The sequence below is a fragment of the Pseudorca crassidens genome, chromosome 2 (genome assembly GCF_039906515.1).
Source record: "Pseudorca crassidens isolate mPseCra1 chromosome 2, mPseCra1.hap1, whole genome shotgun sequence".
Lineage (NCBI taxonomy): Eukaryota > Metazoa > Chordata > Mammalia > Artiodactyla > Delphinidae > Pseudorca > Pseudorca crassidens.
Window position 1 is genome coordinate 117,704,497 of NC_090297.1, and position 19,788 is coordinate 117,724,284.

A 19,788-nucleotide genomic window follows, 5' to 3' on the forward strand; every position below is an offset into this window, starting at 1 on the left:
CCTTGTAATATAGTTATATAATAGACTCCTAATTATTAATTTTGTTTTTCAGTTAAGTATTGCCAGTTTATCCTAAACTTTAATAATATTATTTAATCTAATGGAAGCAGAAACTTAAAATTATCGAGAAAGACTAATTCAACAGGTTAATAGCAGATATTTGGGAAATCTCTTAGTCACATCATTCAAATTAGAATAACTTATCACTTGAAAGAATATTCATTGAAATTGTTTTAACTAATGCCACGTACAAACATTCTCACTTAAAATCATGGTATGGTGGAAAGAGTGATGGGCCAGGAGTTAACAGGGTGAGATTTAAATTTTAACTTTGCCACCTACTAGCAGTTGAACTTTGTGCAACTATATTTTTTAACCTAATTGCACTTCAGTTTTCTCATCTGTAAAGGGCAATATAAAATTTCTACATTTTCCAGTTCAATTATGCTAATCACTGCCTATACCAGCACCCATACCCCCAATATTCACTTTCATAGTTAAGTGTTGAATCATTTGTCTCCACTTCAGTTTTCACTACCCACCCCCCCCGCCCCCGCCCCATACTGTAAGTATTCTCCTCTCTCCTCTCATGTTAGCCAAATACCACCGTTCCTTAAAGGTTAGCTTAAGTTTCCGACCCTCTGGCCAACTCAGATCTTACTTCTTGGAATCCCTAGTTCTTTTGGTCAGTATCACCTAGTCTAGTAAAGGTCATGTCTTAGGCGATCTCTATAACTCATCTTAGAACATAACCCATAAATATTTACTGAGTTCTCAAGATATAGTATGTTAGAGACTTATTACATGCCTCGCATAGTAATTACTTGTTGCCAGAAAAATTCTTAGAGGGGAGTAATTGAAGCCTCACATACTATACTTTTTGTGGATTTAACAGGGCTCAAAAATTTTCTATTACTTGGTTATTCTGTAAGATTGGAATCTCAAGAGAGCCAGGTCATGGAGAGATGGTGTAAGCACTAGGTTTGCTATCAGAAGCACTGGGTTCAGATCATGCTATTTTTAGTTGTGAAAATTGCAGGCAGTCATGTCTTCATGAGTACAAATGTGGAGGAATAGATAAGCTCACATATGAATACTTGGTGTGTACTGGGTATAAAATGCACACAGGGCTATTTTTCTTTAAGCAGTAAATAGAAAATGGTTATTCCCAGAGGGTGATGATTGTCATTCTAGGTTTTAGGATACAGCTGCAGATTTGGTTTTTCCTGGTTTGACCATGGGCAGAGCTGGTGTCTTTCTCCTCGTCATGCTTCTTTCCTTATAGGTGTGTCCAGACCTCTGATAATAGAAGTGCTTACCTTTCACTCTTCCCTTTCACACTGAGTGGTCTCTCTTCCCTGAGACCACTTTCATTAAAAAGAAAATTCTCATTTGATCATTTAGTGTCATGTAAAGAGTAAATTAACTGCTATTTAATATCATGTTTGGAGGTAAAGATTTTTCTAAGCCTTTTGTTCAGTCATTCATTAGCAAAGGGGTGTCAAGCTTCGATGTCAAGCTAGGATGTAAATTCTAGACTTACGTGGATCCCTCGAGGGAGTGTGAAAAGTTACTTACTAATCCTTTTGTATTAGCTGTATTTTTGGTGACGGACTTGGCCTTTGCAGGGTAAAAGTTGATTGAAGCTCTTCCCATTATCTCTCCTTCACAACTGTGATGTTTACTTACATCTTTCATTTTCATGACTTAGGGTGCTAACTTCTTGCCCTCTCCTAGATCCACAGGCACCCCACACCCTCTATAAAAAGGGGGCTGTGCCGTGCCTTTTGCTCAGCTGTAGGAAGTTCCCCTTCTAGGCTCCCGGGTGCTCACTTTCATTTTCCAACTGATCAAGTATTGCCAACATTTACAAAACATATTCTGTCAAAGACCTCAGGCTGTCTAATGTTATCCCATATATATATGTAAAATTCAGTGACTGTGACAGTGACCCATGTCCCCTGAATCGGCAGGCGGACTCTCAACCACTGCGCCACCAGGGAAGCCCTAGCATTATTTTTTATAACAAAGTGCTTGGTGAGGTGGAATGGGGAGGTTGCTATAATATTTTCAGCGCTTGGCGCCTCTAAAGGTCTGAATCCAGCCCTTTGTAGGAACAGAAGCTATTGTCATCCACAACTTGTTCCTAAGTGTACTCAGTCACCATTCCTCAGAGCTACTGGGAAAAGTACTATTAGGCTCTTCAAAAATACGTTCAAGGGCTTCCCTGGTGGCGCAGTGGTTGAGAGTCCGCCTGCCGATGCAGGGGACGCGGGTTTGTGCCCCGGTCCGGGAAGATCCCACATGCCGCGGAGCGGCTGGGCCCCTGAGCCATGGCCGCTGAGCCTGCGTGTCTGGAGCCTGTGCTCCACAACGGGAGAGGCCACAACAGTGAGAGGCCCGCGTACCGCAAAAAAAAACCAAAAAACGTTCAAGTCCATCCTTACCATGAGGATGTTATTATGGTTACCACTGCATGATTCAGTAATTGGTATTGGGGAAAAATACCCACCCCACTGATCATGGGGTGTTAAAATACTTTCTCGTGGATAAAGGAAGGTTAGGTGAGAGTGGTGACAAAGCATTGGGATATTTAGGCCCATGTCATTTCCTTTCATCACAGCTCAATAATCTCCCCCCATCACCAACCACACTTCTTAAGGCCAAGTAAATGGCTTCAAGTGTAAGGTAACTGCTGTTCCACATTCAAAGAAGTACTATCTTCCCCATCCCCACTCTCCCCAACATAGTAGCTTTGCTGCTGCTGATGGAGGGTCCACTGGGAAGATAGACAGCTGCTGAGGCTGTAGGAAACTGACATCTTGTAGCGATGGTTTTAGTCATGGGTTTCTAAATGAGCAGGTTCTCTACTGCTTCCCTTGGGGAAAAGGCAGGACAGGCTTTTTCAAGAGAGACAGAATAGACTCAGCGCTCTAAAAAACTTCCCTTAGGATTATCTAATTTGGTATTACTCAAACCTGAACAATATATGGACCAATTTTATAGGGAAATTTTTTTCAGCTCCTTAGGATGATGGATCGTTTGGACACTATTAAAACATGTACAAACATAAAGCTAGGTATACACTTAAATGAGGTTCCTGGACCCAATTTCCACATGCGTGTTGTGTGCGTGTGTGTGGGTGTTCCCACACAACACCGAACAGTTCTCTGGACACCACCTGAGTGTCCTACAATTCAAATGAATTCTGACACTACCCAGAGATAGCATCAGATTCCCCAGGTTAAGGGTTCAGTCCTACAAGACCGCCCCCACCCCTTTCCTACACCTCAGTTCAGAGGCCATTTGCAGGCTCAGGCTGCTATACCTGTGCTTCTGATCGACTGGCTACAAATCAGAGACTCCCAAGACCCCCTTCTTGGGTTTGATTAATTTGCTAGAGCGGCTCACAGAACTCAGAGAAACATTTTATTTGCTGGATGACAGGTTTATCATAAAAGGATTTAACTCAGGGACAGCGAGATGATGAGATGCATAGGGCAAGGTATGGGGAAAGGGAGAGGAGCTTTTGTGCCCTTACTAGGCACCATTCTCCCCAAATCTCCGTGTATTCTTCAACTTGGAATCTCTCTGAACCCTGTCCTTTTGAGTTTTTATGGAGGCCTCATTACACAGGCATGACTGATTAAATCATTGGCCCTTGGCGATTGATTCAACCTCCAGCCCCTCCTCTCCCTGGAGCTCAGTGGAGTGGGACTGAAAGTTCCAGCCCTCTAATCACAAGGTTGGTTTCCCTGGCAACCAGCTCCCATCCTTAGGTGGGGTCCTAGAATCACTTCATTAACCTAACAAAAGGCCTTTATGGCTCTTGTCACTTAGGAAATTCCAAGGGGTTTGGGAGCTCTGTGAGCCTGCATCTGTGGATGAAGTCCAAATATATATGAGAAATATATTTTGGTCCTCTGAATGACCAGATATTTATTTATTTATTTTTAGCATCTTTATTGGAGTACGATTGCTTTACAATGGTGTGTTAGTTTCCGCTTTATAAAAAAGTGAATCAGTTACACTACATACTTCTTATAAATCACAATATCACAACATCTCTTATGCTTTAGTTCTTGTGCAACTATAAATCCAAAGCAGATTTATAAGTGAAATCAAATATAGTTATAAACTCAACAAAACATTATTTTAATGCGTGAGATGATTTGGTTTGTTGCAACTAACCACTGGTGTGGAGGTTAAAGATAGAGTGGACACATGTGGCCCCAGGGCCTGGTCTATATTTAATTTGGGTCTGTTGTTTAAGCAATTAATACTCATGCACAAAATGCCTGTTGGAGTGAGTTAAACAGATAGTTAATAATAGCCTTAAGGGGTTATGCGTTGAGGGGGTGGGAATCAGACCTCATACTTACTTAACCAAAGCTCTACTGGTAGACAATAGTCAAATGTTAGTTTTAACTTGGTATCATTAGATAATTTGTTAAATTGTCTATTCACTTGAAGATAAGGTTAGCATGGGGGTGATAATGAAGTAACTAACAATGGGTATCTAATCTAATTACTAATAGAATTAGTGACAGAACCACTGTGCTTTGTGTGTTTATGCCTTATAGGTTTCTGTCTATAAACTGATAGGCTTCGGTATATAGAGTCAGAGCCTGCATGACACAGCTGCTTGCAGCATGAACACGGCACTGACCACAATGGCTGAGCGGATTAAACTGCCCTGTACCACCCAATGACTCAACTCTCCCACGGCCCGTTGCCTCTGTTTCTAGCTTTGACTTGCTCCGGCTTTCATTTGGCATTTGGACGATTGTAAACACAAAGAAAAGGCAGGCCCTGAAATCGCATGGCAGTGCTTGGTTACCATTAGTATGAAAAGTTCCAAATTATAGAATCAAAGGTATAAACTTTAAAACATTCTAGAAATGTTGAGGACTTAAAGAATACATTTACACTTGGAGATACTCTGTTTTAAAACTAAATTCAAGCTACTATTTTTTTCAGGAAAACCTTTCTGATCTGCCCTTGTTTCTTTAAATTTCATTAATAATCAAAAATGTCTAGGGAATTCCCTGGTGGTCCAGTGGTTAGGACTCAGAGCTTTCACTGCTGGGGCCTGGGTTCAATCCCTGGTCAGAGAACTAAGATCCTGTAAGCCAAAAAAAAAAAAAAGAAAAAAAGAAAAAACATCCATTTGTAAATTTATATATATAATAGAACCTATCATGACAACGTAGTGATGAGTGCTTATTGTGTACCAAGATTTATGTTAAGCACTTTATATACTTGATCTCATTGAAACCTTATATAATTGTGTGAAGTGGGTATTTTTCTTATGTTATATATGAGAACACATGACACTAAGAGAGGTTCACTTGCATAGTGAATAAGTAGCAGAATAAGAATTGGAACCTAGGTCTTTCTCACTGCAACACCTAACTCTTTACCACTGCTTCGTTACTCTCCTTGAGCCTGTGTCATACCTTGTGGATATCTTTTTTTGCAAGTAGGCGCCACTGTTTTATAATCTTCTCCTTATATGCCCGTCCTTCCATGGAACCAGAGAGTCTCAAACTTCAGTATACATCAGAATCACCTGGAGTTCTTTTTAAAAATGCAGATCCCAGGGCTTCCCTGGTGGCGCGGTGGTTGAGAGTCCGCCTGCCGATGCAGGGGACGCGGGTTCGTGCCCTGGTCCGGGAGGATCCCACATGCCACGGAGCGGCTGTGCCCGTGGGCCACGGCCGCTGTGGGTGCCTCGAGGACCATGATTGTTTTCTATCCACCCTTGTAGCTCAAGGATTCACTCAGTAAATGTTTGTCAAATAGTTCAAAGAATGAAGGAAGGAAGGAACAATTGTCAGTAGAGGATATGTTCTTGGAAAAAACATTCTTTTGGCTAGACCCGTGGAGAATTTAGAGATACATGTTTAAATATCACCTAATGTACTCCGTCTAGGCTGTCTCCTGGAGGCCAAGCACTGCAGGGAAACTATGAGAAGGAGCAAGAAAGCACAGCTCTGTCTGTAAAAAAAAAGAATGAAAACTCGCCAGCTGCCCCAGGATGGGGTAAAATCAATCTTCTTCCCCTTTCCTAAAACTAAGATCAATTGAACTAAAAAGGTAGAAATGCCTTTGAGGCGCAGAAAAGGGTTCGTTTTCCTAGTGTTTTGTAGGCATGAAATTTTCTGCTTAACTCTTTGTTCCGAGGTTAATAAAGGATTTATTCCTTTATGCAGCAAAAGGTTTGTTTTGTTTTGTTTTTTGAGCATTTACTGAGTGCCTTGACTGTCATAAGGCACAGTCATTTCCTGAGTTTGTTATCAGTTAGAAAATTCAGGAAATGGTAAAGGAAACGTGGGGCTAGTTGCTCAGTGCCTGCAAGCACAGGAGTGCAGGGAAGGGGTTGTATTGTCAGGGGACTTGAGCTGGATGCTGGAAGTGGAGTAAGAATTGGATGGAATTAGATAGGCAGGAGGCAAAGAGCAGGAAGAACAGAGGCTTGGTAGTCAGACTGCTTATGACCCGCCGGCTCTGAACAGTGAGGATGTGAGCCTGGGGTGGTGGAAATTTGCACTGGAGAGCATGGAGAAATAACCTTGTATAGATGTGTTTTATTACATTAAGGAGAGCTGTGGATGTCGTGGAGTTTTGAACATTTTCCTTTATCTTAAAGCAGGTGCAGTGCTGTTTTGAGAAGATTAATGTGACGGCAGCATGTCAGGGAAGTTGCAGGGGAGAAGGAGTTAAGTTGGAGAGACTCACCCAGGCTGCTGTCAGTCCTCCAGATGTGAAGTGACAGGGTTTCGACCAGGGTGGTGGAAGGAGCAAGGACAAGCTAGAGTCGCTGTGGATGTAACTTGACGGACACTGATGAGAGAGTATTGCTACTAATGGTGGGGCTAGAGGCAGGGTGAAACCCGCACGCTAGCTGATGTGGAGTGTTTGAGAACCTGGAAACCCATTTTCCCACAAGAAGTCAAGGTTGGAGATGATTTCCACTTCAACTGCCTTAAGCTTATAACCAGGATCCTGAGTCAAAACTTCTCAAGTAGCTGTTTCGCCCTTTGATGTTGGCAGGGCAGATGGCTCTGGATGAGACTGGGGCTCTTTGCTGTTTCTCTCTCCTTCTCTGTCTCTCACTGCTACCCCACCCGGTTCACACAGGGAGGACCTCAGTATTGGCACTTCTTCTTGGGACCTAACAAAGGAAATCTTGCTAACTGGGCAAAGGTGGTGCTTCCCAAATTACAATCCTTGGAAACCAGTGGGTTTTTAAATGGAGAACGATAGGGCCAGGGCCAGGGCCAGAGTTCTGTGACCAAATAAGTTTTTGGGAAGTATTCTTAGAGACTTGAGCAGGTTTCTTTACTGCAAGGACTTCCCAAGGTCTTTAATGTGGTAATAAGCATTTTGACCGTCCAAGAGAGGTATAGCTTATAGCACTCCACAAACATTTTGGACCATGGAGCTCGTTTTTTAAAGAAGCATCTTGAGGGGAGAGGGCTACATAGCATAATTTCAAGAAATTAAAGACACGAAACATTGTCTTAAAAATAAGTCTCTTGCACTAAAGGTTGGTAGTGTAATGGAAAGAAAAAAAGAGTTTGGAATTTTAGTCTGGGGTCTACTGCTAACTGGTCATCTGGTCATTGAACTTCTCTGGCTCTGTTTGCACAGGGGCTATACTAATACTAGATGAAATCTTAAGTTCTTTCAACTCCAAAAGTCTGTGGTCATGTGCATATTCAGAAGAGGAAAATAATCTGATTTTTCTACTCTGTAATAACGACGGTAGCGGAGACAGTGGTAAGGAAAGTGAGGGCAGAGGGACAGTGACAACAAGATGAGTAAGATGTGGTTTGAACCCCTGAGCTGATTATATGGTTGGGCAGGGTCACAGTGCTGAACTGATGGAGCAGAGGTAAATGAAGCTTCTGGTTTGCTCTCAGGCTTCTCTGAATCCAAGCATGTCATACGGTGCACATGCAAGTATCCAGTTGCTAAGGCAAGACTAATTCCCAAGTCACTTCATTTGTCTAGTCTCAGTTTTGCTGATAAGCAGCTGTGAGGCCTTGGATAAATCAGTTAACTGTCTGGGCCTGAGTCTTCTTTATCTGTAAACTGAGGGAGGTGGGTTAGATCAGGGGTGCTGATGTTTTGTGAGGAGGAACTGTTTTTAAGTTGTCTTGAGTCTCACCCAGAGGGTAGTAGGGGAAGCAGAGACGTTCTTCCACCAGTCCGTGCAGATAGGCCCCAGGGTTCTGTCTTTAGTTTTCTTCTTTTCCTTCTTCCCAGATCATCTCATCTTCTCAGACTTTAATTATTGCTTTTATGGACTTGATGTTCAAATATGAATCCATAACACCAAACTCTCTCCTTTTTATGGCCAAGTAGTATTCCACTGTGTGTGTGTGTGTGTGTGTGTGTGTGTGTGTGTGTGTGTGTGTGTATTCTTTATCCATTCATCTATTGATGGAACCAAACTCTCTCTTGAAGGCCAGACTCAGATTTCTACTCCTCTGCTCGCTGTATTAATCTGTTTCCATTGAGAGGAAGCCAAATTCTTTATGTTCAAAACCAAACTCACAATCATCCTTTGTAAACCAATCCCTCTTCCAGTTTTCCCAGGTTTTGTTAATACGTAATGACGTGCTCCTGGTCACTTGCAGGCTGGAAACGCAGGCTTCCTTGACTCCTTCCTTCTTCCCTGCTGTAGCTAGTCGCTGAGCGATCCAGTCCTCGCCACCTGATTATTATCATACCTCCACGTTATTTCTTTTCCCTTCCTGATGTCATTGTTCTAGGTCAGGCTCCCATTGGTCACTCTGCCCCTCTCTCTCCTCTAAAGCATTCCACATGCCAGGTTAAGCCTTATAGAGCCTCCCTCACCCCGTCATTCCTCTTCCAAAGCTTTTCCTGGGTCGCCTGTTCTCACCTCTTGCCAGCGTCCATAGCCTCAACCATCTTCCAGCTCTAGCTTCAATTACTGAGCTTTTCCTGTCCTCCAGCAACTATTTATTGATATCCTCATTCCATAACTTGCCTATTCAAATTGTTTCCTTTTCTTAGACTTTTATTTTTACTTTTTCTGACAAAATCCCAGTTATATTTCAAGAGTCCACTTAAATGATGCCTTCTCCCTCCTTCAAGTCTTCCCTGAACATTCCACTGGCTTGATTTCTCCTTCTTTTAGTATCTTATTCTTTTGTATCTTATTATCTCACCAACCCAAATATATATATTATGTATATATATATATACTATATATAGTAGTTATATCTATTATATCTTATAATATCCACTATATCTTCTTCTTCAAGGACAAGGAACATGTTTTCTTCATCTTTAACACTTATAGTACTTGATGTATACTAGGAGCTAGAAATACTATTGGCTAAATTAAATTATTAATCTATTTTTTAAAATAATAATCTATAAATTGAAACAACCTATTAATCTTAATAATTGATCTAATCAAATGCAAATAAAATAAGATAATCTACAAATCCAAAACTAATAAAATATTGGTTTTGGTGTCCTGCCATTCTACTTTGCATCTAGTTGAGGTGTGATTTTCTGAAGAATTTTGATTTTGATTTTTTACACTACTGGGTTAGTAAATCCTTAACTTACAGTTAAGGATAATTTCTCCCTCTGTGAGACCATTTCCATGAAGCTGCCGGCCTTGCTATGTCATGACAGGACTGGTTTCCTTTCTAGTTAGAGCATCATATGATGATGTGGTTAAAAATTTGAGCTTTGGAATAGGACAAACCTGGTTTTGAGTTCCCACCCTGCCCTTGTTAGCTGTGTTACCTTGGGGAATTTACCTAATGTCTCCAGACCTTAGTTTCTTCATCTGTAAATGGAGGTGATAATGATTCTGTCTGTAATTATTGTAAGTGCTGCTTCTACTCCTGGGAATTGTTCAGAAGTAAATCTCTGCTCATCCTCACCTGAGGGGTTCCTCCAAACCTGATGGATTTTCTGTAGAGTCTGTGGGCCTAAAAGTGCAAACCACGCTGGCCTATATCATTTCAGAGACAGATGGAAAAGTTGAAACAGAAATGCCGGAAATGTTGGTGCCAGTTTTCCTGGCCTAGTGAGGAGGAAAGCAGACCTGTGTCTCTCATTTTGAATCAGACAGATGACAAACATCACAAGAGGAAAAAAAAATCTCCATCCTCTTCTCTTGTCCCAGTCTCTTATAGCTCCAGACTTCCTAAAAGACTAGATTATTGGGGTTCCCTGAAAAGCCAGCTCAGTCCATGACATGAGATCAGTCTCACACATTATTTCTGCTCATAGAACAATAAGGGGCGAGGGCTAGCAGTCACTGAGCATTGAGCACCTACTGTGCGGCAGGCACATTTACTAGAGAATTACAACTCTTCTTCTTCATAACTATGTGAGATAGTTATCATTATCTCCATCTTACAAGTAAGGAGAAGCTAAGTAACTCCCAAGATTATACAGCTAGTAAATCTCAGAGTGAGGAGATGAACGCAGGTAGTCTGCATACATTTTAGCATTTGAAGCCTGCAATGTAATTAGACCAAATTAGCCCTATGAGGTGAGGGTTTCCTTCAGATGACAGGTTTTCTATGTCAGGGAAATTGTGATCTAACAGGGCTAACCTTTGTAACCTTAGTACCACAGGGAAATAGTTTTCAGAAATACTGTCTGGGGACCCTTGGACCCTGATCCTGCTTTCTTCCCCCATGATGATGTGGCGCTGATGATAGTATGTTTCAAAAGAGGTTGATGTTTGTAAACATTCTGGTACAAACAGGCACAGAGATATTAGTACAGGTTTTTCTGGAACACTGAGGGAAGCCCCAAGTATAAAAGGACAGTAGTATTGCCAAAGTTGGGATATTTTCTCAAAGTTTGAAGACTTCAGCTGCATGCCTTGTTAGGGAACTAGAAGTCAGAGGAAGGCTGTACTAATATATGTGACATTCATTCTTGCTCCATGTGGCCACTTTATTTGCATTAAGTTCTAAATCCTTCACTGAAGAAATTGGCAACTTATGGTAGCCGTTCAGTAACCCACTTGGACCCTGTGGCACTATGTAGAGGTATATATCCTTGTATCCATTGAGTGGAATACTATAGACCTGTGAAAAGGAATGATGTAACTACAGATGCTGAAATGCAACTGCCCCCAACATGTATAACAGAAAACCCAAGGTGAAATATATGGGATGCTATACTTGATTTTTTTAAATTAAAAAAATCCTATCCATCCATATATTTTTACATATGTTTAGGATAGTTCTAGAAGACTACTCAGGTAACTGATAACTAGCTGCATCTGAGGAAGGGGACTGATAGTCCGAGGTGGAAGCGTGACTTCTTTTGACCGTATGGAGCACTGGTTCCTGTGTACTCGGGGGATCCCTGCGAGTTCTTGAGACCCTTTCAGGGGGTCCACAGGATAAAAACTGTTTTCATAATAACACTAGGATGTTTTTGCTTTTTTCACTCTCATTCTCCCACAAGTATATGGTGGAATTTTCCAGAGGTTAAATGACTTGTGCTATTACTGCAACAAATTGAATCCAGAAGCAGATAGAATCTGTTTGATTAAGCCAGATATCAAAGAGATTTTTAAAAATGTAAAACAATGTCACTCTTCTCACTAAACGTTTTATGAAAAATTTTTATGAAAAATTCTTATTTGTGTTAACATAGAATTATTATTTTAATGAATTAATAAGTAATAAATTAAAAATTCAGTTTTTTTATTTCTAAGTTGGTAAATATCAATAGCATAAGCCCCATAAACAAAAACTCTTTGAGGATTTGTCAAATTCCTTCAGTGCCAGGGGTCCTGGGGAGGCTTCTCTTCGATAGTGGTGGGCAGAAACGTCAAACAGGAAAGAAAACATGAATGAAGAAAACATCTGTAATAAAACATTGCTTTCTGTTTTTTCCCCCTCTGTAAAGGGAGATCTACAACTAGTCGGGGGTTCAATGCTCTAGAAAGTGCTGAGACTTGTGACTTGAAGCAAAGAAGCTACGATCATTGAAGCGAAGCAGAGGCCAGCTGTTCCTGAGGATCCTGCCCCTCAGAGGATGTTCTGCACCCGTTGATGTAAGTAGGGCAGTCACTGAAGCTGGGTCACCACAGGAGATTGGGGGTGACAGTGTGGCTCCCCTCGAGCCCCTCACTTACCCTGGTAGGTGTCATGGGGAAAGGTGAGCCTCGGGTTCTGTCCTAGAGCTGATATCAAATGAAAAGATCATGGATTTGATTGTACAGGGAACCTGATACTGAATGTCTGTTTCCTCTTTGTACTTCATTGATCCAGTTGTAGCCAGCCCAGATTAGAGGCCCCTCCTGGGGTGTCCTGTGTCCCCAGCTCCGAGTGACCCAGGATCTCTAGGTCTTCCCTGTCCCTATAAGACCCACTGGAATCTCTGGGGTTCCTGGATCAATCTGGGCCTCTTCTAATAGAAAAGATCATTTATAAATTTTTAAATAAATTGCCCTCTTCCAGCAATAATTTGAGGTGGTTTAGAGAAAAATAATACTTAACAGAACTACTAAAATCAGGGTAAGAGAACCAGAGCCCTGAAATAAGTTTTGGGAGAGTTAAATGTACAAGAAAACCTAGCCCAGGGATGCTTATTGCAGTTAAGTGTACTACTTAGCTCTGGGACCCAAGGCAGAAAGAGAAACATGATACACTGCAGAGCTTTCATGAGGAAACCAAAAACGTTTGCACAGGTCTAGGTGGTCTGCTGTAGGTGAATTTTGGTCTGAATGGGACTTCTCAGTTCATGCTTTAGGAGACTCAAATCCCATCAACAAAACTAGAACGGTAGCAATTGCACGTGTCTGAGACCTTCTCAGTCTGGAGCTTATTGAAGGCAGAAACCACATCTCCTTCATGCCTGCATCCCTAGCATCTAGCATGGAGTCTGGCATGTGGAAGATGCTCATTGAGGACTCAGTGCCTTGATTTAGACTTACATCGCTCACAGCTTCTGTAATACTTGTTAAGTGAATGTGCAACTGAGTAAATAATGTGGACCATGTTTGGGATGAAGGATGAGGATGGGAGGGTAAAGTACTATTTCCTCACATTCCCCAGGAGATTTCTTCTCACTGTCAAATGCTCCTGGGGTTATATACTCCTTTCTGTTTATGATCTAGGTCATCCTACCCACCCTCCCTCCGCATTACTCCTTAGCTTCCTTGTGGTGATAAAATAGCTTGGGTCCCTTTATTCCCATAGATTGCCTTGAAACTAATTTCGTCCCTCCCTCCCTCCCTCCCTTCCTTCCTTCCAATAGACTCTTGATACTGGAGAGCTAAGCAGTCTTAACTTGAGCCTTCATGGTGTACATTTCAGAATGAATAATCCATAGCTACACTTAACCACTAACCAGAGGTTACTGCAGGTTACTGCAGAGTTTCTCTATTCCATTTGACTCCTCAAACATTATTTATCTGTGACCCATTCTGCTTTACCTTTCAGAAGGGTAAAGTTACCTATCATTGTGGTCTTTTCTTCCCCTGCCACCCAACCTTAAATGACTAGTTCTAGAAATTATTATTATTATTATCTAAGCAGAGGTCTTCTTAGAAGCCCATATGATTTAAATCTATTTATTTATTTATTTATGGATGTGTTGGGTCTTCGTTTCTGTGCGAGGGCTTTCTCTAGTTGCGGCAAGCGGGGGCCACTCTTCATCGCAGTGCGTGGACCTCTCACTATCGTGGCCTCTCTTGTTGCGGAGCACAGGCTCCAGATGTGCAGGCTCAGTAGTTGTGGTTCGTGGACTCTAGAGCGCAGGCTCAGTAGTTGTGGCTCACGGGACCAGTTGCTCCGCGGCATGTGGGATCCTCCCAGACCAGGGCCCGAACCCACGTCCCCTGCATTGGCAGGCAGACTCTCAACCACTGTGCCACCAGGGAAGCCCTAGAAATTATTATTTCAATATCCAAGGCACGTGCTATAAATAGCCTTGGCTCGAGAAGCCTAATCTTGGTGCCTTCCCCACCCTTACCATCATAGTATTATGCCTAGAATTATCTCAAGTACTTTGGTTCTCCCAGGAAGGAGTCCTGGTTTCTTCTGGTCTCTTCTGGTCACCAATGCAGGCTTCCTCCTTTTCTGAGAATGATGAGACTAAGTATTTCAGTCTGTTTAGAGACTTAATAAGTTTCAGCTTCCTGTGTCTCTTATTAATAGGAAGCGTGAGTAATTTAACATCTAAACCGGAACACTTGTGAGGGAAAGGGGACATTATTAACAGAAACTCTGGAACATGAGGCTTCGTCTGTATGTATGCTCACGGACTTTTCAAAGATCTTGCATCTCTAATGAAGGCTGAATGCAGAAGGTTAACAAGAGCCTTTGGGGACAGACTCCCTGAATTCTATTCAGTTGTCTGTTTTGGGCCCAGGGGACTCTGACATACACTTCAGAGCTCTGAGTGTTTCTAATAAGCCAGTGGAGAGCCTGTCCCCTGGTGGATGACACAGCTCCTGGGGGAGAGCGGCAGGGTTGCCACAGAACTGGTGGCCCGTGTTCGTGAGACCCAGCGGTGCAGGCCCCTCCTCCTCTGCCTTTTCCACCTCCTCCTCTGCTCCCTTCTCCTTTTGTTTTTGACCCTCATTCTCTTGCTCTGCGACCCACCTCCTTCCGGTTTGTGCCCCCCCCACCCCCGCCCTTATCTGTCTTCCCTCTTCTTTTCTCTCTTGTCTCCCTCTCTTTCACTATTTTCTGCTCTCCATTTGTCACTCACACTTCCTTCCTTTCCCTCTGTCTCCCAAAATGGCTCTTTCAACACTGCTGGAGGGCAGCTGAGAAGAGCACTGCTGCCAACGTTACTTTCTCCTTTAAAGGAAAATCTTGTATTTCCAACTGTTTTCCCTTTGCAAGTGGTCTGTTTCTCACGAGCCACTCTGATGGAAGGTTCTGGTTTCATGTGTCCTGGGGGACATGTGTGCTAGGGCATGAAGACAGCATGGGGGGGCTGTTGGAGGGGGGAGGCCATGGGGGTGGGGGGAAGTTGGGGCCGTGACAGGAGCAAACCTGAGAGGCGTCTGCTTGTCACAGAATGGATTACAGTTGAGACGATTGAGACCCTGTGATCGTGCTGCTGCATAAACCCGAATGTCTGAGATTTTGGAGTTTGGGCTGTGCCGGGATCATTTTAGAGAAGGCAAGGTCTGGGTCAGCATCTAACTAATCAGGGAGCCACAGGTATGGTGGGTGTGCCACCGCAGGACAGGGGAGGGGAGCCCAATAGAAATGGAGGAAGCAAACCTGGCACAGGGAACTGGGGCTTGGATGTGCCAGAGGTTGATTTGGACGTTTCTGGATGAACAAGGCTCTGAAAATGTTCTGAAAAGGAGAAACAGAACGGACCATGGTGATCTGAAAAAGAACCTATGGGTTAGACTACATGCTCTTTTTTTGTTGTTGTTCATGGTTATCCAAGGACTTTGCATAGTATTTTTACTTACTAACATAATAACGCTGTTTATGGAGCACCTGTGATGTGTAAGCGACTCTGGAAGTGACCTGAAGGGATTCAAATATAAACGAGAGAGAACCCAGCCTGAGTTGCTCATGGCTAATACGAGAGGGAAGGAGCACAAAAGAGAAGTACGCTCCAGGGAGGTAAGGATGCGTCAAGAGGGTGATGAAAGGTTGAAGGAAGGAGAGAGCACTTGTGTCCAGGCTGGTCAGAGAACAAATGCCTTGACTATGGAGGGCGTGGAGCTTGGGCCAAACCTTGGAGGCCAGGCAGGGATTCGATACTCAGAAAGGTGTGGGTCAGTCATTCTTGGCAGAGCGGACCTAGGCAACAAAGATACAGAGTGACCAGTAAACAAGGATCGGATTGGGCACGTGGATGGAGGGGAAGGAGGAAATAGTAATCTCCTGGGAGCAGAGTGTTGGGGTCGAGGAGGGGTGGAAGATAAAGCTGGAAAGGAGAGAGGCTGCCAGCCTGGGGAGGGCTCTGCCTGCTGGCTGGGCTGAGACATCTGGATGCCGTCCTCGGGACTGAGCATCTGTGTGGTACATGCTCTAGGAGAGGGGGATGACGTTGCTTTGGGAGATGCTCGTTTCTGATGCCCCTCTTGCTGAGTGTGGGTGCAGTTCGGAGCCAGATTTAAGGTGTCGTAATAATAAGTCTTAGGGGGAAGTATCTGGAGGCCTAAAAATACATATGCATGAAACACTTTGAGCCTGTTTTCTAAAATCTCAGTCTCTCGTTTTTGCTTTGATCTTTGTAGCTTTTAAGAGTAGATTTAAGGGTCAGCCACAAACTGTATTGCCCTCAGAGTTTACGTAAGTCTGGTAGAATCTTATTTCCATTGTTTTAATATTCAATGCCTTATAATTTCTCATATTACATCAGCTCTTTTATTCAGAGATTGTGGGCTGAAGGAATCGTGTTGTGTTCCTGGCTGGAAATGTTCACTGAATTTCCTCCTGACCCTGAATCTACTCAAAATTCCTGCTTCCTGGCTTACAGAGCCCCTGGTTCCTCCCTTTATGACGGATGGGAGGGATTGAGGGTCTTCCTGCTAGACATTCATAGCATATGTCAGGGTTTTTCACTGATGTCGTATTGTCTTACAAGGGACATTCATACAACCTCTTGTATTGATTACTTTTTTATTTATATGAGGTCCCCCCCTCAAAAGATTGTGAGACCCTCTTACTCAAGGTCTCAGTCTCTGTCAGATATTTTTGCTTTGGCATAACATTTAGCATAGTATTATGCATGCATTATTCTGTTTGGAGGTAGAGAAACTGGGTGGGTAGTGGTGGGCTGCTGGTACCCACCAGTTCCCATGTTCTACCCCAGTATTGGGTTTTGTAGAGAATCACCAAAATAGATCTTTGCTAATTAAACATCATCCACTGACAGCATCAGTATCACCTGGTAGCTTGTTGAAACTACAGAACCTCAGGCCTCAGAATCTATCAATATAATTTGATTAGTATTTGAGACACATTGGTTTCCAGATGTACTGTATACAGATCACCTGGAGATCATGTTAAATGTAGGTTCTGATTTTTTTTAGGGGTAATTTAGGTAATGGTAGAACAAGTAGGCCAGTTTTTGTAAATAAAGTATTTTGTAAATAAAGTATTATTAGAACCCAGCTATGCTCATTTATTTACATACTGTCTGTGAATTCTTTTGCGCTACATCAACTGAGTTGGATAGTTGCAACAGAATTCTTCTGGCCCACAAAGTCTAAAATATTTGCTATCTGGGCCTTTACAGAAACAAGTTTGCTGACCCCCCCGCCCCCCCAGCATATGAACTGAACCCTGTTTCCTTAAAGGAAAGGACGGTAGCTGTGATCTTTTGCCCCAGTGGCAAAATTTGCAAACCCATTTTAATCCATCATGGAGTAGCTGAATCATTAAATCTTAATTCCCAAGAGGGCAATGAAGGCTCTTGAGCCCCAAACTGATCCAAATAATGGTACCAAAGAGTCTGTGACTTTCCAAGGCCCATTTCATATCTCCCTTCTTAAAGAAATGACTGTGATTTTATTGATGTGACTCTCCTCCACAGACTGATTTCATCAATCGTTCAAAATAAGTTAGACTTTCCTCAAGAATTGGAAAGAGCCAAGAGGAAATTCTGAGTAGAAATGTTTGGGACCAAGGAATAAAGACAGCCTTGTATGGGTTTGGTAGAATCTGCCTTTTAACTACTGAACCAGTAGCCTTAGCCCAACCCACCCGTAGGCTGCTCACTGGGCAGCCAGACTCAGACTGCGTGGGCTTGGAGTCTTTCTTTTAATTCCCTGGGAGAATCCTACCACCTGTCTCTTATTTGGGGTTTCTGAATTGTGCAATGATGGCACACACAAGCTCCAAGCTTGCTGCATGTGTATGCCAAGCACACGAAGACAGAAGGCAGAGATTTGGGCCGAGAAGCAGGAAGTGCAGAAGGGGGGTTGCTGGCACGGAGACATCTGCTCCACAAACACAGTGGAACAGGAGGTTGTGGGAGGAGACGGGCAGCCCCATGTAAACACTTGAGGATGTGGGCACATTGCTCTGATCTTCAAGTCTTCGAGATCCTGGCTTTCCTCCTTGCAGAACCAAATTTCAGAGGAGGTAGGCGTAGGAGAATTAGGATCCATTTTCCTTACACAGAGTTATCTGGAGCCAGAGGGGTTTAGTGTGGGATTCTGTGGGAATCTTTGCTGTAGCACTAGGAACTCTGGTCTTACTTAGTTTCTTTGCCCTCTGTCTGCAAAGCCCAGGACACTAAAAAAGGTTTTTTGAGGCAGTGGAGTAGACAAAAGTGGTGAGTCCTCTCCTCAATTCTAGAATCTATCAACCAATTCTGAGAGATTGTAGGAGTGAATTCGGGCTCCATATGTTGAGAACCATCTGCCTTGTTGCCAGGGAGCCCTCCTGGAATTCCCTAAGGTGCATTAGCTGATTAGCTCAGCTGGTCAGAATGTGGGAGTTTTAAAGCCAAAGTTACTGTTTGGGCTGGCATTTCAGCCATTCTCTCCACTGGAAGAAGCATAATGTATTCATTCATTCATTCATTCATTTCTTCTGTTACTCAATGAATATCCATTGAAAACCTACCATGTCACAGGATGGTGGGAAAAACATGAATTGGAGAGTCAGACAAACCTGAGTTTAACTTCTAGTTTCCCCATCTGTGAGCCAATGACTCAGTCAAGTTGTAGTTTAGTTGACATGTTTCTTCCCTCCTCACCCACTTTCTCTGAATCTCCCTGAATCTGTGGGTTGGTCTGGATGATGTCTTCTCTCTACTTGTGGTGCAGCTTCTGCCTAATCTGTCCTCACACCGTATTACGTCGAAATTATTCTTTTAGGTATCTCTCTCTCTCCCCAGATTGTAAAGTCATTGATGGCAGAGATCTTTGTGAATACTTGTTCACCCTTAATTTCTGACACACATTAGAATTTAAACATATGTCTGTAGCACAGAAAGGAACTGGCTATGTGACATAAGTTCCCTAAAGCATGGTTTTCTCATCTGTAAAATGAAGATGATAAGAACATACCTCGTGATTTTGTTGTGAGGGTTAAATTACAACAAGATATTGTGTGAAGAGTTCGGAATGTTTGAAAGAGTGTTCTGTAAATATAAAGTGTCTGCAGTATTGTGGTCGTTCTGATGTCTGGATTGATTGGGATTTGGTAGAAGACCAGTCCAAGAGAATCATGAGGATACGTGGGGATGCCCTAGTCCATTCTTCCTAAACTAGATGATTGAATGGGGGAGGACCTGGAGACTTAGGTTTCTGAGGCATGGTTTGGGTGTATGAGTTGACACTGGACAGGGGACACCCTCCTGCAAACTCAATGTCTCCTCCACTAGATTATCTGCTCTTGCAAGTGGGGCATGTCTTGTTTATTTCTGTACCCTTCTGTGTTCCTAAGCCCTCACTACTAGGAAAGTGATTAAGTAGATAGCTGGATTTTTTAAAAAAAATATTTGGCTGCACTGGGTCTTAGTTGCGGCACACAGGATCTTCGTCGCAGCACGTGGGATCTAGTTCCCTGACCAGGGATGGAACCCGGGACCCCTGTATTGGGAGCATGGAGTCTTAGCCACTGGACCACCAGGGAAGTCCCAGATAGCTGGATTTTGATGGGCACTACAAGGCCGAAATCTCCTGACCCCCATATCTCCCTATATTCCTGGCTTGTATCTGTCTTGTCTTGAGAACCTGGATAGTGGGACCATTCTATAGAAAACGTAGATTGCAGGGGAAGAGAGTAAGTTCCGTTTGAAACAAGTTGAATGTGAGAGCCAGCCGTC

General features: G+C 43.0%; 1 protein-coding gene across 4 annotated transcripts in view; it reads left to right on the plus strand.

Moving 5' to 3' along the window:
• Window positions 1-19,788, plus strand: part of DDR2 (discoidin domain receptor tyrosine kinase 2) — a 160,967-nt gene that overhangs the window by 10,267 nt on the left and 130,912 nt on the right. For all 4 annotated transcript variants that reach the window (XM_067728477.1, XM_067728480.1, XM_067728476.1 and 1 more), the window contains exon 2: window positions 11,932-12,079. The gene's annotated coding sequence lies outside the window, so the exon portion shown is untranslated. The remainder of the gene's footprint in view (window positions 1-11,931; window positions 12,080-19,788) is intronic.